Source organism: Grampus griseus (assembly GCF_964374135.1).
Source record: "Grampus griseus genome assembly, chromosome: 1".
NCBI lineage: Eukaryota > Metazoa > Chordata > Mammalia > Artiodactyla > Delphinidae > Grampus > Grampus griseus.
Genome location: NC_139017.1, coordinates 77,242,485 through 77,270,192, shown reverse-complemented (window position 1 = coordinate 77,270,192; position 27,708 = coordinate 77,242,485). Strand labels below are relative to the sequence as shown.

General features: G+C 39.1%; 1 pseudogene across 1 annotated transcript; it reads left to right on the top strand.

The window, feature by feature from the left end:
* On the top strand, window positions 1-24,900 carry LOC309839065 (flavin-containing monooxygenase 5-like; annotated as a pseudogene). The gene is made up of 9 exons: window positions 1-131; window positions 6,361-6,549; window positions 8,478-8,640; window positions 9,680-9,822; window positions 13,731-13,924; window positions 17,056-17,236; window positions 17,565-17,731; window positions 23,640-23,712; window positions 24,861-24,900. The product of its transcript is annotated as a flavin-containing monooxygenase 5-like (transcript).
* Window positions 24,901-27,708: the final 2,808 nt, after the last annotated feature.

The window sequence follows — 27,708 nt, the reverse complement described above, 5'->3', positions numbered from 1 at the left end:
GTGGGGCTAATGGCAGACTCTGGGAGGGCTCACACCAAGGAGTACTTCCAGAAATTCTGCTGCCAGTGTCCTTGTCCACACGGTGAACCACAGCCACCCCTGCCTCTGCAGGAGACCCTCCACACTAGCAGGTAGGTCTGGTTCAGTCTCCTACGGGGTCACTGCTTCTTCCCCTGGATCCCATTGCACACACTACTTTGTATGTGCCCTCCAAGAATGGAGTCTCTGTTTCCCCCAGTCCTGTCAAAGTCCTGCAATCAAATCCTGCTAGTCTTCAAAGTTTGATTCTCTAGGAATTCCTCCTCCCGTTGCCAGATCCCCAGGTTGGGAAGCCTGATGTGGGGCTCAGAACCTTCACTCCAGTGGGTGGACTTCTGTGATATAAGTGTTCTCCCGTTTGTGAGTCACCCACCCAGCAGTTATGGGATTTGATTTTATTGTGATTGCGCCCCTCCTACCATCTCATTGTGGCTTCTCCTTTGTCTTTGGATGTGGGGTATCTTTTTTGGTGAGTTCCAGTGTCTTCCTGTCGATGATTTTTCAGCAGTTAGTTGTGATTCCAGTGCTCTCATAAGAGGGAGTGAGCACACGTCCTTCTACTACACCATCTTGAACCAATCTCCCAGATATTATTAACAGCTTACATTAGTATGACACATTTGTCCTAATTAATGAACCAATATTGATATATTATTGTTAATTGAAGTCCATGCTTTATTCAGATTTACTTAGGTTTTTTCCTAATGGCCTTTTCCTGTTCCAGGTGTTCCCATCCAGGACAACACATTACATGTAGTTGTCATGTCTCCTTAGGCTCCTCTTGGATGTGACAATTTCTCAGACTTTCTTTGTTTTTGATGACATTGACAGTTTTGAGGATTACTGGTTAGGTATTTTATAGAATGCCCCTCAACTGGGATTTTTCTAACGTTTTCATCATGGTTACACTGGGGTTATGAATTTTGGGGAGGAAGACCGTAGAGGCAAAGTGCTATTCTCATCACATCACATCAATGGTACATGCTATCAAACTGATCACATTGATTTATGTTAACCTTGACAACCTGGCAAACAGGGTTTACCACTGTAAAGTTGCTCTCTTTTTCTCCCTTGTCATACTATACTCTTTGTTTTGTTTTTTGTTTTTTGTGGTACACGGGCCTCTGCCATTGCAGAGCACAGGCTCCAGACGTGCAGGCTCAGCGGCCACAGCTCATGGGCCTAGCCACTCTGCGGCATGTGGGATCCTCCCAGACCAGGGCATGAACCCGTGTCCCCTGCATCGGCAGGTGGACTCTCAACCACTGCACCATCAGGGAAGCCCATACTATACTCTTTGGAAGAAAGTTACTATGCACAGTCCACACTTAAGGACAAAGTTGGCTATTCTAGGCCTTTTTTCTTTCCACATAAATTTTAGAATCAGTTTGTCAATATCTACAAAATAGCTAGCTGGGATGTTGGTTGGGATTGCGTTGAAGCTACAGATCAAGCTGGGAAAACTAACATCTTAACAATCCTGAGTCTTCCAATCTATGAGCACAGCATATCTTTCCATTTATTTATATCTTTGTTTTTCTTCTTCTCTGTTTTATGGTATCTGCATATAAGTCTCATACATATTTTGTTAGATTGTTCCTAAGCACTTAATTTGGGGGGTGTTATTATAAATAGTACTGTATGTCAAAGTCCAAGTTTTCATTTCTGGTATATAGGAAAGTAAGTGACTTTTGTATATTAACCTTGTATCCTGCAACACTGCTATAATTGCTTATTAGTTTCAGGAATTTTTTTTTTTTAGTTCTTTGGGATTTTCTACCTAGAAAGTCATATCATCTGTGAATAAAAATCATTTATTTATTCCTTACTAGGCTGTATACTTTTATTTCCATTTCTTATCTTATTACATTAGTTAGGATTTCTAGTACAGTGCTGAATAGAAGTGGTAAGACAGGCTGTCCTTAACTTGTTCTCAGTGTTACGGGGACATTGTCCATTTTCTCGCTATTAAGTATGCTATTAGCTGCAGGTATTTTGTAGATGTTCTTTATCAAATTGAAGATATTTCCCTCTATTCCTAGTTTGCTAAAGTTTTTTATCATGAAGGTGTTATATAAACAACATTTTTACAAAAATAAAGAAAAAAGCATACCTCCTTAATAAATCAATTTGTTTTTCCTATTTTTAAGTTTTATTGATTTAAAATAAATAAAATAGGGCTTCCCTGGTGGCGCAGTGGTTGAAAGTCCGCCTGCCGAGGCAGGGGACACAGGTTCGTGCCCCGGTCTAAGAAGATCCCACATGCCGCGGAGCCGCTGGGCCCATGAGCCACGGCCACTGAGCCTGTGCATCCGAAGCCTGTGCTCCTCAACAGGAGAGAACACAGCGGTGAGAGGCCTGCGTACCGCAAAAATAAATAAATAAATAAAAAATTAAAAATAAATAAATAAAATATACTCGTATAACAGGGGAGAGATTATACAGTGTGTAATTATATAAACATGGGTAGACATAGGTATACAATTGCCCCAGGAACACATAATATTATATATTTGGTGATTAGAATGTGACCTTCATTTTATAATATTACTTTTTCCACTTAAATTTATATCATAGGCCATTTTCAATATTCATTCCTACACAGATTTCAAAATCATAGTTTTAAGTGTCTCCAAATTCAATCTCTTTAATTCACTCATTAATTCATTTCAAAGTATTTATTAACCATTCACTATACATCAGGTACTATGTTGATGATAGAGATACAAAAAATAAAACCCATTACTACTTCCGGGTACCTCACAGTCATAGAAACAAATTCAGAATATTGTGTGTTCTAAGTTGCCTTGATGGCAATATGAGCAGAAAGTTTTGGCAGCTTGGAGGTTGAATGGGGCATTTAACTCTGTGGAGAGAACAAGAAATATTTCACCAAAGAAGTGAAATTTGATGTGACTCTTGAATGATAGATACGAATTTTCCAAATGAAGATGCAGTACTGTAGTGTTACAAAAGTTTAAAGTTTTGAAAGAGTCTGGAAAGTTTCAACAACAATTTAATGACTCAGAAGCTTGAAATTAATTGAGGAGAGCACTAAGTGAAGATACAAAGGTGGATTGGGATAGATTGTGAAATATGGTGAATTTCAAAATAAGAAATTTGGTTTTCCAAATGGAATCAGTCGAAGCCATTAAGTAGTGGGGTGAAAGGATGAGCTGTGAATTTAGCAGGATACTTAAGGAGTGGCATGGAGACAAATTCCGCATCATATTGAGATAACATAACTTGCCTATTGGGGGGGGCATTTTACAATAAGTGGTTTCTAATTCATTGCTATTTTAAATAATACAAAATGAATATCTTTATGCATTTGTTTTTATATTATTTTTCAGTTTTCTGTATAACCAATTCTTGTGAATAAGATAAAAACATCTCATTTAGCTGCTTTTGAAATGAATTTTTATGTATTTCGTTAGTTTGTTATGCATTTTGTGAAATTTACTTCCTTTTTCTATATGTATCTTTCTCAATATAATTCAACATACATCTATTAAGTATCTACTAAGGGCTATTTATAATTTTATATGCTGTGGGGAAGATCATGCATACAAGTCAAGGGGCTTACAATCTAGTTGGGGAGATAAAGAATAGACTCTAAGACATTAAGGAGGTCTTTGAATCCTAAGCTGAAAAATATAAACTAGAGAAAATGGGGGAGCATCCAAAATTTTAATTAGGGCAGAGATACAACCATACCCTAGAAAGAATACTTTGGTTGAAATAGATAGGTAGATTAGAAAAGACTTGTGAAAACATCATTAGCAGCCAAAGGGAATGAGATCTTGAAGTATGCGTTAGAGAAATGGGAATGATCTATTCAGCATTCTGAAACTGAAAATTTCTTCTCTATAAATGGAAGGAAAATCATCTCTAATGTGGGCAAAACCAATGAACACTCTCCTTTGTGGCCATTTAATGTTCAGTAACATCCATATATCTTTTTCTGGAATAAAAAGAGAAGAGGGGGTCCAAGTTGGTTAAGGTAATTTTCCATAATCAAAACAATTTTTAAAACTTCTAATATAGTTGAAAAGTCATTGTTTATGATATCTCAGTGAGAGGCTAACATAACAATCTGGGTAGCTATGGCGCTATTTTATGTGATCACTACAACACCCCCATGAGGTAGTTAGTAGAAGTTTTTGAGGAAGCAAAGAAGATAACCTTGATGGGGAAAGAACAGTGAACTGGGGTTTAATGTCAGCTAGAGCAATGCTTCTCAGCTTTCAGATGCATCTGAATCACTTGAGGATTTTGCTAAAAGGCAGATTCTGATGCAGTAGGTCTGGGATGGGGCCTGAGATTCTGCATTTCTACCAGTCTCCCAAGTGATGTCCCTACAGCTAGTCCACAGATCATACTTTAGGTAACAAGGATCTGGAGCAGTGGTTCTCAAATTACAGAGTATTTTGTTGGGCATTAAATGGTTCTGAGACCAATGCCAATGTGTGTGTATGTGCGTGGGCAGGGGGTGGTGCGCAGATACCAGCAAACAATTCTCAAACACTAGCAGGATGTTCAAGAATTCAACTCAGTTCTGATGCTTACCTACCCAGATATAACATCAGATTCCACAAATTGAGGGCTCAGTCCTACAGGACTGCCCCCTCGAACCCACTTCAGACACCAGTCATAAGCCCTGGTTATTACCTGGGCTTCTGAACAACCACCTACAGATTGGAGGTTCCAACGACCCCCTCCTTGGATTTGGACTTCAGATGCCATTCTCAAGGCCAGGTTGTTACCTATGCTTCTAACCAACTGACTATAAATCAGAAATTCCCACAACCCCTTCCCTGGGTTTGATTAATTTGCTAAAGCAGCTCACAGAACACAGGAAACCCATTTACTCACTAGATTACTGGTTTGTTATAAAAGAATATAACTCAGGAACAACCAAATGGAAGAGATGCACAGGGGAAAGCACACTGAGCTTCCATGCCCTCTCAGGCACACCGCTCTCCCCTAACCTCTTCAGTTCACCATCCCGGGAGTTCACTGAACCCCACACTTTTGGATTTTTATGGAGACTTTTTTTTGAAATAGGCATGAATTTTTATGAAATAGGCATGAATGATTGATTAAATCACTGGGCACTGCTATTGATTCAACTTCCAGCCCCTGTTGCCTCCCCAGAGGTCAGGGGATAGGTAACTGAAAGTTACAACCCTCTAATTACAGGGTTTGCTCCATTGGTAACCAGCCCCCATCCTTATTTGCTTTCTAAAAGTCAGCATATTAACATAACAAAGGGCACTTTTTATCACTCTCAACAGTTAGGAAATTAGGAGAGTACTGGGAGCTCTGAGCCAGGAACTGTGGAGAAAGACCAAATATATATGAGAAATATATTTTGACCATCTGGATAACCAAATATATATTTCCTATAAATCACAATATTGCAGGCATTTAACTTATTTCTTTTTTATGTTATAAATAATGCTGTCATTAACATCCTTTAACGTAAATCTTTGTCTACAATGCTGAATCTTTCTTTAAAAGGCTAGGTTGCAAGGGTTTCATATTCTTGCCACATTGCTGTCCAGAAAACATTGTACTAAGATCTCATTTCACCTCATTTTTGCTGACACTGAGTAATTGTCTTTTAAATTAGTAAAAACAAGGTAAAATGAGAACACATAGTGGACAGGATGTAAGTTAGTACAGTGTTTCCTGGAGAACAATGTGGCAAGTGTATGAAACCCTTGAAACTTCCCAAGGCTTTGAAATATATATACTATTTAAAAGACTATTACTCAGATGGGCAGTCTCACTTGGAGTCTTATGTCATGGCAATCAGGTGACAGCTGGGACTGGACGTGTGCCATGACCCCTCTGCTCACATATTTAGAACGTCAGCTGGGATAACTAGACCTTCTGGGGGCTGGCTGCACATCTCTCTATCCCAAACATGCTCTTCATCTGGCTAGCTCAGGCTTCCTCACAGGATGGTGGTCTCAGGGTAGCTGGACTTCTTACGTGGCTGATGACTTCCACCAGAGCAAGCTTTCTAAGAGACCCAGACAGAAGCTGCAAGACTACCTATCACTTAGTCTTGGAAGCCATTCAGTATCATTCCAACTGCATGCTGTTGGTCAAAAGCAAGTCATAAAGACAACTTAGATTCAAGGGGAAGAGACTGCACAAGGGCACAAATACTGGGAGATGTGAAGGGTTGTGGGGAGGGGACTTTTTTTTAATTGGCATTTCTTTCAGAAAACTTTTTCAAATGTTTGTTGGCTGTTTATAAACCATGACCTTAATTCTCAAGTTGCCATGAATGCTTTTTATTTACTGCAGGAAGAACCTGAAGTAGAAAGGGCCACTATTTACAAGTCAGTAATCATCAACACTTCTAAGGAGATGATGTGCTTCAGTGACTATCCCATCCCAGATCACTATCCTAACTTCATGCACAACTCCCAGGTCCTGGAGTATTTCAGGATGTATGCCAATGAATTTGACCTTCTAAAGTACATTCGATTTAAGGTAGGGAATTTCATGGGTATCTCTGTGTTCTGAGTTGTTTGTCAAGTAAATGAATAACTGGTCTTATTTACCAGTGCGTAGATTGGTTTGATATGCTCATGTATCTATCCTATCCAAACTCCACTCTGTGTCTTCCCTGTGCCTCAAAATATTCATGGAAAGGTCCCTCTTCTATGTATTTTGACTGCAGATCCAGGAAGCCACCTTCATTTCATTGCCTTCATTCTATATCATTTGATTACAATAAAACAATGAGGGGAACTGACAGGTATGGGAACTTTAAAACCTTCTGTTTCCACAACTTGCTGCTTAGCCCTTTTATACTTTCTGAAGTACTTTCCAGTGCATTATTTATGTGATCAACAACCCAGTGAAGTAGGTATTGAAAAGTTATGAGGGAATAAATAAGTTAATGCTGGTGTAGAGGGAGGAACACTGAATTGGGAAGCAAAAACTTGAGTTCTAGTCTTTGCTCTACCACTAATCAACTTGTGACTTCAGACAAGTAAGTTCCTCAATGCCGATGTGCCTTCAGTTTATTTGTAAAACAAGATGCCTGTACTAGATCACTTCACGGGTTCTTTCCTGCTGTAAAGTCTTCTGTGATATTCCTATCATTCTAAACCATGACCATAAAAGAATCAATACTCTGACAGCTGGCAAAAAGCCCAAATCTTCTACCTTCTGATCATTCTTCTAAATCATGACCCTTTCTCTTTAACAACAAAATTAAAATGGCAGTATCCAGTGATGACTTCCAAAGTCAGTCATTTACAGCCTAGTGGTGCTTCTCTTCACTTCTTTAAATGCTTATTGAACAGGTTTGTTACCATACTAAGCACTGAAGACACAAAAACAAAAAATTAGTGATTTCACAGTCTAGTTAAGGAGACAGAAAAATGAAATTTAATTGTAAGCATAATTATTAAAAATAAAGAGTTACAGAGTGATAAAGGCCACTGAAATCTATTCATTGCAGCTCAGAGGAGGGACACTTAACCCATCAGGGCATGAGGCATCAGGCACCAGGGAAATTTTCTTAGAGGAGATAATACCAAGCTAAATGTTGAAGGGTGAGTATCTCCAAATGAAGAAAGAATAAAAGGATGATCCAGGCAGAAGCACCAGCCTGTGTAAAAGTAAGAACATGATAGAGAAGAACAATAAATAGTATAGGATGGCTCGGGTATACAAGGGGGTATCTCTATTAGTCAACCAAGACATTAGGGTCATAAACCCAGAAGCACATAGAACACATTCTTTATGTTTCCTTAAGCTGGGTAGAGTAACCCATATTTATTACTATTTTTTAAAGCTAAAAATTGTGCCACTGACTATCCCATCTCACATCTTCTTTCTTTATAGTTACAAAAAATGGGCATTTATGGGAGTCAGAGAGGTTCATTTACATAAAATATGAGTCACTGAGATGTTTTTCTACTCTATTAGGAAAGGGAGCCCTCTAGCTCAGTCACAAGTTTAAGGCCAGACAGTGAGAACAGGACTTGCGGTAAGAAGGCATCAGAGGGTCTCAGGATGTCTGGGGGTATGGGGGAGGAATAGGCATTTCGTGCATGGAGTGTCTCAGAAGCACAAGAGAAGCCCAAACTTTATTCAAGTATCACATTGCCCTAGGGTATGGTCCAGAGAACTAGTAATTTGCACTTCTCTAGAAGCAGAGGAGAGTGCAACATTAGTCTGCCAACTCTGTTTTATTTAGCTTGCCTCATGGAAGTTTTCTCACTCTGACCACAGCCCCAAACAAAAAAGTTCTGATTTGTGGAGTATGAAAATCAAATACCCCTGCATGAGCCTGTTATGTGGTATCAGCCGTTTGTTTACCCTCTGCAAGGACAGTCCTGTCAGGGAAGATGTCCACTATATAGGCTGTGGTTATAGTGCCCTGTGGCTACCCCTTTTCTTTTTAGACCACTGTGTGCAGTGTGAAGAAGCAGCCTGATTTCTCCACTTCAGGCCAATGGGAGGTGGTCACGGTATCTGAAGGGAAAAAGGAGGTGAATGTCTTCGATGGAGTTATGGTTTGCATTGGCCATCACACCAATGCTCACTTACCCTTGGAAAGCTTTCCTAGTAAGTAGCCTACAAGGAAGGAAGACACTTGGACTATGCCTGTGACCTGATCCCTAAAGAATGGGAGGATTGTTGTCTGAGTGATTCCTACCTTGGGATGAAATAAGGCTTATCCTAATTCTGCATATTCTCCTGAAAGATGTTGGGGTAACTTGTATTAATGCTATTTAGGAGGTAGAGATAACAGTAATTTGGGGGACTAGAGGAAAATTAGAAGGCTCTATATTTAGTTTCACAATGATTTTAGTTTTCCTAGGGATAATAAGAGTTGATCTGCATTAGGTTGAATGAAGGCTTTTTTAGCAATTGAAGTAACAAACAGAAATATCGAGTTTCTAAGGAAGAAAATAAAGAAAGCTTAAAGAAAGAGTTTAATTACAGTCTTTGGCCTGGATTTTCATTTTGAGGGGAAAAAACTACTCTATGCATACTCTAGAGTATGTAAAAACATATATACTCTCATTGGAATGGAAGTAGGTATTTAGAGAAGATGAAAAGGGGGTGGGGGATGGGCAAAATAGGTGAAGGGGATTAAGAGATACAAACTACCAGTTATAAAATAAATCAGTCACATGGTTGTAATATACAGCACAAGGAATATAGTCAAAAGACGGTAACATTGTAATAACTTTGTATGTTGCATAATCTACAAAAATATCAAGTTCCTATGCTGTACATCTGAAACTGCTATAATATTATAAGTCAACTACACTTCAATTTAAAAAAATAGAGGATGAAAAGGCAAAAGAGAATGGAGGTTTTCTGAAGCAGTTTGGATTTGTGAGCCCACGGGTCTAAAATGCTAACAGATCCTGAGTTCAGCAGACTACTTATGAAAAGGAAATCACAAGGTTCCACTCTGAGGTGATGGGAAAAGAAAACAGGCAAAAATATTCAGAAAGGCAACAGTGCACCTGAGTAAAAGGAGAACATACAGAGAATATATGCATAAACTCTACACACTGCAAAAAAAATGAATGATTTAACAAATGATATCAGATAAACCATCACCCAGTAATTATTTTCCCTTCTCTTGCAGGAATTGAGAAGTTCAAAGTACAATACTTTCATAGTCAAGATTATAATAATCCAGAGAGTTTCACCAGAAAGAGAGTCATTATAATTGGCATTGGGAATTCTGGAAGCGATCTGGCTGTGGAAATTGGCCACACAGCCAAACAGGTTTTAATTAGTGAATTATTTACTTTGCTTCACCAAGGAAGCTGCAGGTGGACGCAGCAGAGTGTATGGATACCTGCACACAGCCCATCAGTGCCAATGGCAAATGCAGGGCTTGGTTTCACTGCCTCAGTTGGCAACATTTTGATTGATGATGTGATGGAGCCAAGGTTACAAGTTAGATTCCCATTATTCACTTGGCCTCACACTAAGGAATTTGGTCATGACCACAAACTGTGCTCATAATCTCACTCAGCTGTCTCTTCAGAGTCTGCCTCTGGCTTTTAAGAAGACCAGGTGATTGCTGGGAGAGCTTGTTAGAATGCAGCATTCAGAGTGTGGATCACCTGTTGGCCAGTAGAAGTGATAATGCTCTTATCTGAAGGAAAGTGTACTCAGTCATTGAAAGCTTTTCACTCCTAGGATGGTGGGGGAATTGTCTTCTTTACTCCCCAAATGGAAAAAAGAAGCAATCTAATCCTCCTAAAGACAACAATCCCACTACAGGGCATATACTGTGAGAAAACCATAGTTCAAAAAGAGTCATGTACCACAATGTTCATTGCAGCACTATTTACAATAGCCAGGACATGGAAGCAACCTAGGTGTCTATCGACAGATGAATGGATAAAGAAGATGTGGCACATATATACAATGGAGTATTACTCACCATAAAGAGAAATGAAATTGAGTCATTTGTAGTGAGGTGGATGGACCTAGGGTCTGTCATACAGAGTGAAGTAAGTCAGAAAGAGAAAAACAAATACCATATGCTAATGCATATATATGGAATCTAAAAAAAAAAAAAAATGGTACTAATGAACCTAGTTGCAGGGCAGGAATAAAGATGTAGACATAGAGGATGTTGATGACACAGGGTAAGAGGGGGAAGCTGGGGCGAAGTGAGAGTAGCATCAACATATATACACTACCGAATGTAAAATAGTTAGCTAGTGGGAAGCAGCAGCATAGCACAGGGAGATCAGCTCAGTGCTTTGTGACCACCTAGAGGGGTGGGATAGGGAGGATGGGAGGGAGACTCAAGAGGGAGGAGATATGGGGACATCCGTATGCATATGGCTGATTCACTTTGGTGTGCAACAGAAACTAACACGGTATTGTGAAGCAATTATACTCCAATAAAGGTCTATTATAAAAAAGAAAAAGGAGAAGACGTACCTGCTGCTGCTGTGTGTCTTCACCACCAGCAATGTCTCCCATCACGGAATGGACACGTCCTCCTGCAGAAATGTACAATCCAGTGAGCTACAGTGGTACACTTGGTTGAATGCAACCTTGAACAAACTGACTAGTTTAGTAAAAGAAATCTACCCAGGAGCTAGAAAGGGTACATAGATAAATCCTGTGATTCTTTTATGGCACTTAAAACATTCAGCTATCAAATAAGAAGACTGGCAGTACCATGTCTAGGAGAAAGAAGACTGATGATTCTGTAACCCTGCAGTCTAATGAGTTCCCTGTAGGAGATCACTTTGACATAACAATCACTCCTCTAAATGGGGCACTGCCTCCTTCTGGCTACATGATACCCTATTAAATTTTATTTACAGTTTCTTGAGGAAAAAAGAAGCAATGTTTAATCTTCTTTACTTTATATTTTTATGGATATATGTTATTAATATGTTTCCAAAATTGTATGAAGTTCCTAGAAATTTTTCAATGTCTTTGGCGTCCATGATATGTCTTGTTATAATGTAATTAGTCATAATTCCAGTTATTATCTTAAAATGTTATGTGACTGAAACAATCAAATTTCCTAGTCAATTGCATTAAAGTGAACTCTCATCAGGTCTTTAATCCCAAAAAAAAAAAAAAAAAAGACAACATGGATATCAGTATGAAAAGCAACCACCACATTGTAGCACATACAAGCAGCTCTCTCCAGCCTTTGCATACAATTAGGTAACACAGAATAACATTCACTCTAAAGCAGTTTCTATATCTTTGCGTTTTTTGGTTTGTATTATTTTTTGTATGATAGATTTTGAACTGGGAAGGAAGTATTTTCATTATAAATTCCTAGAAAAAGACATTATTAAATAAAAAGGCATTATTGATATATTTTGTTATTCATATATTTATTGAATCACAACTTTATTGGCAATAGGTAAATGCCTGGTTGTTCTTCAGTAACTTTAAGCTGTGCTTCTCCACAAATTGTTTTTAAATTATTTTTAAAAATAGAAGTTTAATGCCACAACTTTGTTAAATGAACTTTACCCACAAACTCCATTCAGTAACACTTCCTCTCAGTCTATCCCCATTGATCACCACAAAACTGATTTCATATATTACTCCACAAATTAATTCAACAAGCATTTATTAGGAAATAGGTATATAAACAATAAAGGGTATGGGTGCTATGATAAAAGAATGTACAAGGTATGTGGTGGGGACCGAAGGCATGAGCTTTCTTTAATACCATTGGCTTGTTAAATGGTCAGCTGTAGAGGAGCTGGGCCTTACAAGCACTGAGGAATTGTAAATTGCCAAAGAACAAGGCAGCAGGAGCGGGTGTAGGTAAGGTAGCTGTGTCTGAAAAAGCTTTGTGACGTATGTATTTTTGTCACTATTTTATACACAGAGAACTTTTTAATTAAAGCTCTGAGCATTTACATTACTCATAACTTATATGTTAAAAGTTATATAGAGTGCACAAAAAGCCACTGATTCCTAAGACCACGCAGGCTCTTTCAACGGTGACACGTAAAAGTGCTTAATTATGGTAGAGTTTAAGGTCACCATCGGTGAGAATATATGTATGAAGTACATGATTAGCCCTCTATAGACAGGTCACATTTTAACACGAAGTGTTAAGACAAAACACCATAAAACAATGTACTTATATAGCTTACAACCCGGGAAACTATCTCCAGAGAGTTTTATAATATAAAGTGATGCTTTTGCCAGGTAGTTGAATACCAAACTTTTTATCAGCTCTGAATGTGGACTTTAGCCAGCAGATAACAGAAAGACGGACCAGCTCCCTTTGTGCTATTTGCAATCTTCAGTTTTTCCCTTAAATAATCGATGAAACATTACTTAAGCACAGGCTTTGGAGTCAGTCAGACCTAGGTAGGAAATTCAGCTCTACCACTTAGTGTTATATGACCTCAGGCAAGTTATTCATCCTCTCCATTCTCCTCACCCATATAAAGGACATAACAATACCTACCTCAAGAGGTTGTTGTATTGATCAAATAAAAATATAGATAAAGGACCTAGTACAGCGATTTACAGGTTACAATTCTCAATAAAAGGAAGTGATGCTGATGATAGGTTGGTGACTAAAGGATGCATATGCTCTACCTCCCACCTTGGAGAAAACACATTTGGAAAGATAAAAAATAAGAATATATAATGTTACATGTCAATATAAATAATTTTTTGTAATAATGTAAACAATGTCAAAGGCAAAATAAAGACTGAAGGTTTTGGATTAATGATGTCCAGTTGCTTTCAGCTTTACTGTTCCATGATTTTAAATGAGTTGGACAGGTGACAAGTGCTAGAGAAGTTCAGAAGATGGAGAGAAAATTATCAGCCAGAACAGTCAGTGGTATCTTCATGGAGGAGGGAGACTTGATCTGGATCTGAAAAATTAATAGGCTTTGGAGAATTAAGCTTTTCAGGGAGGCATAATGACATTAAACAGAAATGCACTGGTAGTTCAGAGCAAGACATAGTCTTGGTCAGTGACTACACCAATTTAATTGTAAGCTTAGTGTTTGACAAGAAAATGGCAGGAAATTTTAAAATATATATATTACCAGGGAATAAAAAGCCAGACTAATGAGTCTGAACTTCATCTTGAAGAAACTGGGTTCCCATTCCTTCAGAGAAATGAGTCAGAGAATGGCAAAAACAAACATTCTTTCCCCATGCCTCAGGTTTTCCTCAGCACCAGAAGAGGGGCTTGGATCTTCAATCGTGTCAGAGACTATGGATATCCTTTTGATGTGTTGTTGACTTCTCGATTTAAATATTTTAAGATTTGTGGTCAATCATTAGCAAATATATTTTTGGAAAAAAAGATGAACCAAAGGTTTGATCATGAACTGTTTGGCCTGAAGCCTAAACACAGGTATGTTCCCAGGCTGGGAGGTGGGCAGTAACAGCCAAGGCAAAGAATAAGGACTGTTCACATAGGCTAATAGTACGGTTACCTCTATGTTTACATTAAGCATGTCCACAGAATCTGAGATTAGATTTCTACCTTTCCCCCACAGAAGTCCAAGATCTACTGGTCTATAATTTTCAGGCTATAATTCTCCTTGGCATTAACCATTTTATCGTTCCCTGAGGTACCAGCTCCTTTTACATGATGCCCAATAGCAACAACAAAATGGTTCATCCATTCATCCAACAAACAACTGAGCATCTGTCATGAGCCAAGCATTATATTGGCGTGAGAATACTGAGACTAAAGACCTAATAGTAATACTAATAGTAATAATAACACCCTACCTTTTTGAGGACTTAATATAAGACAAGCACGGTGCTAAATGTTACACGTGTTATCTCATTTAATCCTCACAACAGCCCTATAGGTTGGTACTATTTTGATCTCCATTTTGCAAATATAAAAATTGACACTTAGAGAACCTAATTTGCCCAAGATCACACAAGTAATAAATGACAGACTGGAGAAATGGATATTTACTTTAATACTCTAACAAGAAGACAGACAGGGCTTCCCTGGTGGCGCAGTGGTTGCGAGTAGGCCTGCCGATGCAGGGGACACGGGTTCGTGTCCCGGTCTGGGAAGATCCCACATGCCGCGGAGGGGCTAGGCCTGTGAGCCATGGCCACTGGGCCTGCACGTCCGGAGCCTGTGCACCGCAACGGGAGAGGCCAAAACAGTGAGAGGCCCGCGTACCACAGAAAAAATAATAAAGAAAATTAAAAGAAAATTAAAAAAAAAGAAGACAGAGAATAGAACATGATTAAGAAATGCATGGAGTCCTATGAGCGTTTCAAGGATAGGAGTCTTCACAGAGCCTACAAGGTAGACTGTGATAGCATTTCCAGAGGTTGATTTTAAATGCTGTTTTCTCTTTCAACTTTTATTTTATTTTATTCTTATTAAATTATGTATTTATTTTTGGCTGTGTTGGGTCTTCGTTGCTGCGCATGAGCTTTCTCTAGCTGCGGCGAGCGGGGGCTACTTTTCGTTTCGGTGCGCGGGCTTCTCATTGCAGTGGCTTCTTGTTGCGGAGCACAGGTGTAGGCGCGCAGGCTTTGGTAGTTGCAGCACGTGGGCTCAGTAGTTGTGGCTGGAGGGCTCCAGAGTGCAGGCTCAGTAGCTGTGGCACACGGGCTTTGTTGCTCTGCGGCATGTGGGATCTTCCCAGGCTTGAAACCACATGCCCGTGTCCCTGCACCACCGGGGATGTCCAATGTTTAGATTTACTTCCTATAAAATAGTGAGTGCAATAAGCACCCATATACCCTTCACTTAGATTCACCTATTATTCACAGTTTACTATATTTGCTTTCTCTCTCTCCCTCTCTCTGGAGATAGACAGATCCATATATATATAGCATCCATATATATATATACATGTATTCATACATTTTGTTTTCTGAACCAGTCGAGAGTAAGTTGCAGCCAATAAGACAGTTTACCCTACATTCTTTAGCATATATTGCCTAAGAAAAAGGGCATTCTTTACATAAACATAATTATCACACTTAGTAAATTTAACATTGATAAAAATACCATTATCTAATATACCGCATATTCAAATTTCCCAAATTGTTTCAATAATATTTGTAGCTTTTCTTTATTTTTGGCCATGCCGTGTGGCTTAAAGTGTGGAGTCCTAACCACTGGACTGCCACGGAATTCCCTGTGGCTTTTTAAGTTTTAAATCCAGGATTCTGTCAGGCATTACACCATTGCATTTAGTTGGCATACCTCTTTAATCTCTCAATATGAAATAATTCTCTATTTTTTTGACATGGATTTTCGTTTATTTGAGAATTGAAGCCATTTATTTTGCAAAAGTCTCTAAATTTGGACTTTCACAGCTGTTCTTCCTCTATTATATTTAGGTTAAACAGTCTTGGTGTGAATACTCATATGTTATGTTGTGCCTTCTTGGTGGATCACATCAGGAGCTGTATGATAGCAGCTCATTGCGTATTAATGATGTAAAATTCGATCACTGGATTAGGTGGTATCTACTAGGTTTCTTTACTGTAAAGATATATTTTCCTTTGAAATTAATCAGTGGGGTGATATATTGAGACTGTGTCTGCCAACAAGCTTTCAGGCATCTATTTCACCCAATTATGCAAACTGTAGCATCCATAACTTTGGTGATCACAAAATATATTGAGGTTATATGGAATAATACAGCAAACCAGTAATACTGTTTAAACATATCTTGTTCCTAAGAAGAGGCCAGCTCTGTCTGAACATGATGGGCTGAGGATTCTCAGAGCTGTTAACACAGGATCCAAGGATTCACACTGCTTTTAGAAAGGTCCAAGATTCTTCACCTTATCCTATGCTATTTGTAGGAAATACTACTTACCATGCCCAGAGGAGCTCAAGAGAGTTAATAAAAAAACATTTTGAAATAAATCCTAAAATCCTAGGCTGTGTGACCTTGGGCAAGCCACTTAACTTCTTCAGGCCTCAGTTTCCTCATCTATAAAACCAGGATAATGACAACTGTCCTGTTTCCTTCGTTGGGTTTGCGTGAGACTCAAATACGTTTATGTACGTAAAGTCAATTTATAACTGTAAGTCACTATACACATGCAATTTATTATACCTTTTGGAAAATGATGGTCCAAGCCTGGCTCTTGGGCCTTTGAAGAGGAAAAAAGACTCAACAGAATGCTGATAGTCCAGTTCTGCAGATTTCTTGATATATGGGTAGAAGCTACTAGACTGTGGACTTATCATATCACTGAGAGCTTTATTAGGCCTTGAGAAACCATGCATGTACTCTTCAAATAAAATAATCCTTCCCTCAATTCTCCAACAGCTTCTCTTTCAATGCCATCCAGGGTCAAACTTTTACTCTGAGATCCTTACCTTTATCAAGCTGGTATACATTAGACCTTTCCCAAATTTCATGAATAAAGGGAGACTATTGGCATATTGATTAACCACCTCAATCAAAGTAGAATTTTACTTACATGGCAATGATCTCTCTCTCATGATCTCTCTCGTTTTTCCTTCTTTATCATCTTTCACAGAGCTCTGAGTCAGCAACCAACCATAAATGATCTGCCAAACTGTATAATTTCTGGCTTGGTGAAGGTGAAAACAAATGTGAAGGAATTCACAGAGACAGTGGGCATAATTGAGGATGGCTTCAGGGAGGATGACATCGCTGCTGTTATCTTTGCTACAGGCTATAGCTTTGCCTTTCCCTTTGTTTGTTTTTTGTTTTGGCTGCATTGGGTTTCTGTTGCTGCGCAAGGGCCTTCTCTAGTTGCGACGAGTGGGGGCTACTCTTTGTAGCTGTACACGGGCTTCTCATTGCGGTGGCTCCTCTTGCTGTGGAGCATGGGCTCTAGGTGCGAGGGTTTCAGTACCTGTGGCTCTTGGGCTCTAGAGCGCAGGCTCAGTAGGTGCGGTACACGGGGTTAGTGTCTCTGTGGCATGTGGGATCTTCCCAGACCAGGGATTGAACCCGTGTCCCCTGCACTGGCAGGCCGATTCTCAACTGCTGCGCCACCAGGGAAGTCCTGCCTTTCCTTTTCCTGAAGATTCTGTCAAAGTAGTCAAAAACAAGATATCCCTGTATAAAAAGGTCTTCCCTCCTAACCTGAAAAGCCAACTCTTGCAATCATAGGCTTGATCCAGCCCTTGGGTGCCGTTATGCCCGTTTCAGAGCTCCACGGACACTGGTCACTCAAGTATTTAAAGGTAAGTGACCATGCAAGATGACTATCTAATTTCTTAGTGGTTTGTTTAATTATGTTTATGTTCTTGCTTATAAATAGCTGAGACAGCATGTATAATTGTAACAGTGCCTGGCACAAAATTAGTGCTCAAAAATTAATTTTTGAGGGAATATAAAGTAGTAATTTATAACCACGGACATACAGCAGAATCTACTAGGATGTTTTCCCAAAATGGGTGTGCTTTGCCTTATGCTGTTTATTTAATAAGTCTTGGGTGGGGCAGACATAAGAGCCCCACACTTGAGAAAATGTTCCCCAGGTGATTCCAATGTGCACTCCAGTTTAAAATCCACGCATCTAGTTTTGAGACAACTAATATATATTTGTGAAGCAAAAGAATTTAATCTTCTTTCATTATAGTTAGAGAAAGTCAAATATAGAAGTGCTGTGATTTGATTTAAGCCAAAAATTAAGACCTGGTTAAAGACTAGTCCAGAATGTAGAAAATTCAGCCATTTGAATTCTCACTTTCCTCTCTTTATATTCCCTCTTTCAGAAAGTTTTGGTTAGGAGAATGTGAGAAAAAATTTTGGGGCTTGAGATAGTAGGCTCAATATGAATCAAAAGAATGATGTGGCTTCCAAAAGACTTAACTATATCTGGCATTATTAAAAAAACATAATGTCCTGGAATTTACAACTGTTCTTCCTTGAACTGGTCAGACCACACCCAAAGATATTTTAAAAGTGAAACTGGCATACATTAAAAGGACAGAGACAAGAATGGTAAAGGGATTTGAAAATGTGCCATTTGAAGTACAACTAAAGGAGCTGGAGAGGTGTGGCTGGAGAGGATAAGATTTAGGGAAGATAGGGAAGTTCCCTTCAGGTATCTGAAGAGATGCCCCAAAGCAGAAGGTTTTATTTCCTTAGTGTCTCTTCAAAGGGTTGAACTAGAAACAAGGAGTGAAACTTTGAGGGTTTGTACAATATCAGCTTAACATTAAAAATAAACTTTTGCCAGGCCAATAGGAAGTAGATTCAAGCCTCAGAATAGGGAGAAATCAGATGACTTTTAAGGTCCCTTCTAATAAAGAAGTTCTTTGATTCTATGATTGTTATAATAAAATTTGCTACCATTACTAATGTTTAATTAAAACCATTCAAAGTGCTTGTTGAAATTACAGCATCTTCTTCCCTAGTAAAGATCCTCCTGGTAGCAGAGAAAAAATAAGCAATGGTGTTAGAGCTGATAGGTAAAAAACTTTACCAAATTTCCTCAAAATTCTTTCATTTCTTAATTCCTTTTAATTCTATCCAGTAGATCATGTACTCCTTGAGCACTGGACCAGCAATCCAATGCAAGTAAACCATTAAGTTGGCTTAATTCCAGTCATATAAATTGGATCTTTTAATTGGGTCAAATAATAAGAGGAAAAAGTTGCATTAAAATAGGCCACAGCATCTTAGTACACTTAGAACAACTGAGACTCTTTTCCAGGACCAAATGAACCATTGAGAGGATTAAGAAAAATGAGTATTTGGAAGATTCTGCATCATGGCCACAGGATTAGGGAATCTTAGGGGAAATACACAAAAACCCCAGTTTCCTCTGCTAGCAAAGCTTATTGCTAATTCCTCCAGCTTTCTTCTAACACTTGGAAGGAAGGAATCATCAGAGAATCCCTATAACTTTATCAAACTTCCAATAGGAACCCTGAGTTTTTTGTTCTACCCATAGCCCTACTGACTGCCTACCAAATCCTTGCCTTTCTCATCTCTGAATTCTACCTTCACTGTGCCAATTTTAAGACCTTACTTAGAATCAGCTAGTTTCTCCCATTCTTTTACACCTGCCCAACTCAGCCTGTCCTCTTCCCTGGCCTGTCCTTTCCCTACCAAGCCCCATTTCCCTTCTTCCTGTGTTCTCTAGAATTACTATTCTCTTGTCAAGAAAATATTCCACCCTTTTATAGAACACTGAACCCACTTGCTTGCCTTGACAGAAATCTAGTTTTCTTTTGTCGCATTTGTAGCCCTCTCAAGAGCCCTTGCAAGTGTTCCACTTTCATTTAGTAACTTTCTTCCCTTTCAAACCTTGCAAACCGTATGAAATGATACCAATTCTCTGGATCACAAGGAATCATTATGTCATAGCATGGCATTCAAGTTCCTCCACAAATTGGATACAGGCTGCTTTCTCAGGCCTATCTTTTGGAGGTCTTTACCATCCATCCTACAATCTTCTAGATGCACTGAATGACTTACCCACTATGCAGCAAACACAGCAGGTACTCTTATACCCTGTGCCTTTGCTTCTGTTGTTCTCTCTGCCTGGTATGCCTTCTCTTTACTCATTATTTGTGTGGAAAAAGCCTGTTTATTTCCTCCCTCTCTTTGTAGTATATTGAAAGCTCTTTAAATAAAAGAATCATGTTTATTTGCCTTTGTCTTCCAAGACTAGACCAGTGCCTAGCACATGGGAGGTAGCTAATACATCTCTATTCAGTGACTACAAGTTTAGTTTTGAAGGTTTTCTAAACTCTACAGTAGAAAGTTCTTATCTGAGGATCTCATCTTATAGACTACCTTCTCAATTTCCAGTCATGGTAAAGGCTGGACTGGACTGAAAGAGCAGAAAGGCAGCCACACCTCCTTCTCTTGTAACATTATCTTTACATTAAACGTGCAGAGACTAATCAGGATTACATAAATAAAATCTGTCTTAGGCCTGAGAGCCGACTGAAAGACTTAGTTCCACAGAGTTATAATTCAGGCTCACTCCATTTGAACCTTGTCTTGCAACCCTTAGGAAATCTCTGAACTTCAGTTCCACACTGTTCTTCAACAACATTCTTCAGTTAACATTTACTGACCTCTTAGTATATGCCAGACCCTCTGCTAAGTGCTGGAGATGCAAATATGACCAAATAGAAAATTCCTATCTTTATGGAACTCAGAGTCAAGCAAGGAAGACAGACAAGTAAACAGACATTTAATGTGTTCATTCATCCAGCAGGTATTTACTATATCCTAAACAAGGGTCCAATAACAATGTAGAGGAGCTGGCTATGGGAGCAGGAAAGAATAAGTACCCAATTCTCCCTACAAGTGCAAATACACTGTAAAGGAAAGTTAGAGTTTACTAAAAGGACAAGGACATTTTGACCATAACAGAGAAGAGAAGAATTTGTGATATTTATGCAAAGTTAGAGAAAAATGACTGAATAAACCAAGTCCTAAAAACTACAAGGAGTTCAGAATTCTGGAAAACAAAGTATTACAGGAATTAAAGAAAATGAAGCTGGAGATATCTATAGAGGCAAAGCCAAGAAAAATCCTTAGGTGCCATGCAAGAAGTTTACATTCAGTGTAGGCAACAGAGAACATTTGAAGGTTTTCAAGTGGGAGAGGGGGAGTCAAATCAGATCTGTAATTCAGAAGATGTGTTACAGGGGAGTGAAATGGGAAATAGGTCAGTTTCGAGCCTGTGATAAAAGTCCAAGTAAGACATGATGAGGGCTTTAAACTAAGGTAAATGAATATGGGGAGACAAATTTGAATGAAATTTCACTGGTGAATTTGAAAGGATTTGGATGGAATGTAGGTTGGAGATGAAAGCGAGAAAAGAATCTGCTCAGGTGCTATGGCCATTGATTTAAACTGGTAATATAAGAGAAGGAGCTGGGCTTCCCTGGTGGCGCAGTGGTTGAGAGTCCGCCTGCCGATGCAGGGGACGCGGGTTCGTGCCCCGGTCCAGGAAGATCCCACATGCCGCGGAGTGGCTGGGCCCGTCAGCCAGGGCCGCAGAGCCTGCGTCCGAAGCCTGTGCTCCGCAACAGGAGAGGCCACAGCAGTGAGAGCTCCCCGTACCGCAAAAAAAAAAAAAAAAGAGAAGGAGCAAGATAGGAAGGAGGATACTCCTAGTTTCAGGGCAGGAATAAAGATGTAGACATAGAGAATGGACTTGAGTACACCAGGTGGGAGGGGGAAGCTGGGGCGAAGTGAGAGTAACATTGACATATATACACTACCGAATGTAAAACAGATAGCTAGTGGGAAGCAGCAGCATATCACAGGGAGACCAGCTCCGTGCTTTGTGACCACCTAGTGGGATGGGATAGGGAGGATGGGAGGGAGGCTCAAGACGGAGGGGATATGGGGACATACTTATGCATATGGCTGATTCACTTTTGTGTACAACAGAAACTAACACAGTATTGTGAAGCAATTATACTCCAATAAAGATCTATTAAAAATAAATAAATGAAAGTATCTTCTAAAAAAAAAAGACATGTTCTCTGAACGAGGAAACAGTTCAACAAACAGTACCAATGAATTAATAAAGAATTGCACCATTGGATAACGTACACATTTTTATACATTCCTATCTATCTACCTATCTAATTTATAGTGATTTTTTGTTTGTTTGGTTGGGGTTCTTTTGATGAATTGGCTGCCTCTCACAGGCAGGAAATGGACCTCTTCCTCCATAATGTTTTTAGTTAAGAGAAGTAAAAGTTATGGTTGTACTATGAGAAATAATTTGTAAATCAACTCTCAAAATGCGTTTCATGAGCCTCTTAAGACCTGTGATTAACCTCGAATGAAGCATTTCAGTGATTTCTCATTGACTTATGAACATACATAGTAATTCCCAAGGCTAAAATGAAAAGAACACATGGCAAAGCACAGAAGGCTATTTCTTGAGTGTTGAATTTCTGAGTCTCATGTTTTAAGAGGGACACACCAGGATAGTTACTAGAGTGTGCCCAGAGAAGTGTAACCACGTGGCAGAGAATGTGAAACCTGTTATATGGGGGACTAGTACTATTAAGGCTTTAAGGCTAATAATGAGAAGACTTAAAGAAGTTATGACAGTTGTTCTCAAATGGTTCAAACGCTGTCATTTGTTAATACTAGACTCCTTGGCCCCAGAAGGCAGAGCTAAGTCCACTGGTGCCAGTTGCATGGAGCCAGGTTCTGGGGTCAATGAAAAGAATAATGTTCCAGCAAGTAGAGCAGCCAAACAATTAAATCATCTCCTCAGGTGATGAGATCCCCATCACCAGAGATATTTAAGGAGGAATGAGATAACCACTTGAGAGTACTTGTAGAGAGGACTGTATTAGGTAAGATATATTCCCATTCTAAAATTACACGTTCCAGAATTTTGTGGAGTAACACTTTAGAGTTGGGTGTGGCTAAAGTTTTCTACATGGCATAGTGCCTGTAAATCCGGGCATAAAGCTAATCATTTAAATTGAGAGTTGTCTGTCAACTTAAATACTATTCTACCTTTGTCTAGCCATGTCCTTGGTGATAAATTCCTGCTACTGGAACTGTTCATTGGTGCTTAAATTTATCTGTTAAGATTGGGTATTATGAGTTGCCCTTGACCTTACCCCTCACTCTCAGTAAATTAAAAAATTTAGAAGGTAAGGCTTATCTTCCATGGAACTGTAGGCATACAACAGGACTGAGAGTTTACTTTTACTTCCTTCTCCCTGTGGTATAAAGCCTCTTTGTTAATAAGAGTACAAGTACAGGTGTGTTTCCCATATTTCTCCCGCCCTTTTACTTTGTACCTCATTTTCCATATACTTTTAAGGCCATTTATCATTTCCTCATATCCAGATTTCATTTCCCAATTGAAAGACTATGTTAGGGAGGAGGCAGGTATAGGTGGAAAGCAGATTAGGAGAAATATCTTCCAAAGACAAAGTAGAAAAGAGTAAGCTACTGAGGTTAATATTATTATATTCTGGTGGTGGTAGGGTAAGGTGATCAAGCGAAGGTGTAACCTCCTTGGTACAGACAACTAGCCTGTATTCCTTTGAATTTTCCATAGCATGGTAATTGTTAATAGGGTTAGTGTTCATACTGAGGTAATTTTAATTTTACACTTAAAATTTTGATTTTTCTCTTTAGGGATAAAGACATTGCCCTCACAAAATGAAATGATAAAAGAAATAGCTAAGGCTCGAGAGGATATGGCCAAAAGGTAAGAATTCTCCTAGGAAGATAGGTGGTTATTTTTTCCCACTTCTTTCTTAATAAGAGCAATGTTGTACTGTATTTATTGTCCTCATGTCTGTTTAAGGATTTAGAGTATATGTTGAAGGAAAAGGAAATAATAGTTTGTGACAGTAGAATAGAGAAATACCACCAAGTGGTTTGAATATGGATGGGAAAGGAGAGAAAAGCTTAAGAAAATTCTATGTTTAGGGCCTAAAAGAAAAGTCAAGTAGGAAAGAGCACATGGAGAGAAAACCAGGCATATTATTTTGGCAAGGATTACTTGAAGGGCTATTAGAGCTGCCAGAGAAAGGAAAGGCAGTGATGAATTAATGAGAGGTAGAGATGGTTAAATTACAAATCAGTAGGTAGATTTACAAATCTGCAGAGGCCACTTTGCTGGCTGTCATGTGACAGCATACTCAGGTCACAGTGGCTCTTGGTATGAGTAATCTATAGGATCTGGGAAGGTGGTACCATCAGCCAGTATTTTAGTGCTTGGGTGGACACATTTAGCAATCTGAATTTCAGAACTTGTGCTTATTCACTTGGTGATCTTTATTGAACAATGTTGATATTGACGAAGTTCCTAAATTTTTGTGGAAAAGTCAGAGGCACAATCATCCCATGCCCAAAGACGTGGTTTTCTTCAATTGATTATACCAGCATAACTCTCCCTTCTGCAAAGAGGAGAAACATTTTTTATTTAACCCTGATACCCTTTCTAGGTGCTCTCCTATCTTCCTCCTTCCTTTCACTGCCAAACTTCTACAATATGTAATCTACATTATATATATTGACTTGTAATCCTTTCCTCTTTGTTCTCAGCTTATCTATTTCTTCTACATCCTTCAAGGACTTATCATAGTTCTATTTTAACTACCCTCTTCTACATTTTTATTTAGCAGTCAAAACCACATGATTTACCAAAACTCTTACATTTTTCTCTGTTTCATATGCATCTATCTTATCTAGTCCAGTGGATTATAAGGCCCTTAAGGATAGAGACAGTGTCTTTCTTCTCTATTTTCTGCAGCTCCTAGCCCAATATTGAGCCAAAAGCAGATACTCAGAAAGCATTGATTGATTGACTGAATTCTTAATAGGCCAGGGTTTCCCTCTTCCCTGCTTCAGGTATGTGGACAGTGAACCACATAACATTCAGGGAGACTAATTCGAAGATGTCAGTTACGTAATAAATTAGGATTGATGATAACCAAATACAGGGGGTATTCTGCTTATTAACAGTTCTTCTTATGTCAGACATTGTAGTTATGAAAAACAAAGCAAATAAAATGAAAACCAGGGACTCCAGTTGACGTCCAAGTGCTGCTGTTGATTCTGTTTTCTCACTCATGGAACTTTTGCTCTGTTCTTGTCTTTCCAAGAAGTAAACTAAGTGTTAGTTGTTGGGCACACTGAATTTCATGAAGAAAGCTACTGGATATACCGGCCAAGTGTGTTCATAAGTAAGCTACGGTGTAATACATTTGGGATTGCTGCCTATTGCTTAACCAAAGAATAAATTTGAACATCTGAAAGAACAACATTAGAAATTTTTATCTTTCCCAAGGTACAATAAACACGAGAACCAGAAATGTGAGAATGACAACTTCCTCTCAATCATATAACAATTTGTACAATTCCCTGCTATTTTGCCTAATTACACCTGTGGAAATGCTTTTTGAGTATTAGAAGGTCTTTTTTCTTCCATAATCCTTGTGATACTGGGGATTTATCCTCTATTAAAATGGACCTAGTATCTTTTAATCTGCAGACTATTCTGGTTCAAAAGTAAATTGAAAGCTGCTTCTTTTTCATTTCCTTCTTTTAACATATAAATTTGCCTCTTTCAGCATGGAAGTTTTTTGAATTAACAGTCTTTTGATAATATAATTCCCAGTTATCACTAATAAGTACCCCAGTTTCCTCTTTAAATAAAAGGCATGTAATTCTAAGTTCACTGATGCTCTCATTTTACTTATAATATGAAAGGTTACCAAAAAAAAATCATTGGTTAAATTCTAAACCAAGGTAATAGTAGGATGTGAATAGGAAAGTGAACTCTAAACAACTCAAGATACAAAGCCCTAGTTACGGATGAATGTGTATTAATATTCATCAATTTACAACATCTTGCTTCTGTAATTATATTGAGAGGTTATATCATTTTCCCAATTATATTATAGAAGAAAAAAAATGCTTTCTTGTAGTGCCAGAAAGTAAGGAAGTGCTCAAAAAGCAAGCTGATGAGGGTATGTCACAGGGACACAGGAACCAACTGAAAGTGGTTACAAAGGCCAAAGCTGGAACAATTTGAACAACAATATAAATAACCTAGTATTGGACTATAATATAAAGTATAAAAAATACCCATGAGTCCATACTGATATAAATAAGTGACAGAATAATAAGAGGGGTAGAATAGAGAAAACTCCCATACAGAAGAATTTCAAACAACTTACATAAATACTCTGCCCTTCAGGAGTTGGAGCATAACTCTCCATTCCTCAAGTGTAGGCTGCATAGAGTGACTTCCTTCCAAGGAGAATGTGTGAAATCTCGGCTTCTGTACCCCGGTGCTGAATAGAAATATGGAGAGAGAATTTCAGAGGAAAGAGAAACAGTAGCTTTATTTCTTTGCCAGGCAGAGGGAACACAGCAGGCTAGCGCCTCAAAAACTGTGCCCCATCCACCCCAACCCCACCTCCGGAGAGGATGGTGAGAAGTTTTATAGTAATTGTTCAAAGAGGGCGTGATCAGCTTGGGGACATTCTTCTGATGGGTTGGTGGTGAGATAAGTAGGAGTCAGCATCATCAACCTTCAGGTTCCAACAGGTGTGGGGTCTGTGTGCTTGTGGGCAGCATACCATCGTTAATCCTTAACTTCTTCCAGGTGGACGGGGTTTCAAGTATCTGCAAAACAGCTCAATTATATCTTTGTGTGTATCTGTTGGATGGAAAACCAGGACCTTGCCCCAAGGCTTCACTATTGTTTCTCTTGACTGTTTCTCCCTGGTCTCACATACCCTCCCTTCCCTAATTAGCAACTGCTTGAATCTGCCCGTTGGAAGGTCATGGAGCCTGAATGAAGGCTATTTCCTGTAATCAAAGAAATGGGGGACACAGAAAGGCTTTGTGCCCAGGAGCCCCACAGGGCCCTACTCAGTATCAAACCCAGCAGGCAACAGCAGCCACCAAGCAACAGTGATATATTTACACTGCACTTGGCTCAGATTATCTGAGAAAATAGAGTAGTCGTAAAATAGAACAGAGAAAAATCATAGGATTTAAGCTTTTCCAGGATGTCACTTAAGTCAATGAGTGTGAACTCACTTGAAATCTCTCAATAAGGGGTTGATTGTTGGCAAAAATAAATGGTAGGGGGCTTCCCTGGTGGCGCAGTGGTTGGGAGTCTGCCTGCTGATGCAGGGGGCGCGGGTTCGTGCCCCGGTCCGGGAGGATACCGCGTGCCGCGGAGCGGCTGGGCCCGAGGGCCATGACCGCTAGGTCTGCGCGTCTGGAGCCTGTGCTCCGCAGCGGCAGAGGCCACAGCAGTGAGAGGCCCGCGTACCGCAATAAATAAATGGTAGGTACAGAAGCTATTCCGTGTGGCAAGAGTATGAAGAAAAAGAGTATTCTCATAAATGATTGGAAATATGAATTGGTAAAGCATCTTTTCAAGGAAATAGGGAAGGCATTAGCAAAATTAGATATGTATGTACAAGTATATTTCTAAACTGAGCAATTGCCTTTACAGGAATAGCTATTAGAGAAATACACAAGCAGTGATGGAAAATAGTTGGCCCTCAGTATCCATGGGTTGGTCATCCAAAAATTCAAAAACCATGTATTAAAATATTCAGAAAAAATTTTCCAGAAAGTTCCAAAAGCAAAACTTACATTTGTTGGGCATATTTGCTTTACCAAGTCCAAGCTCGCTCTGCTCGCCTCATGACAGGCCAATAAATCAGAGACAGGG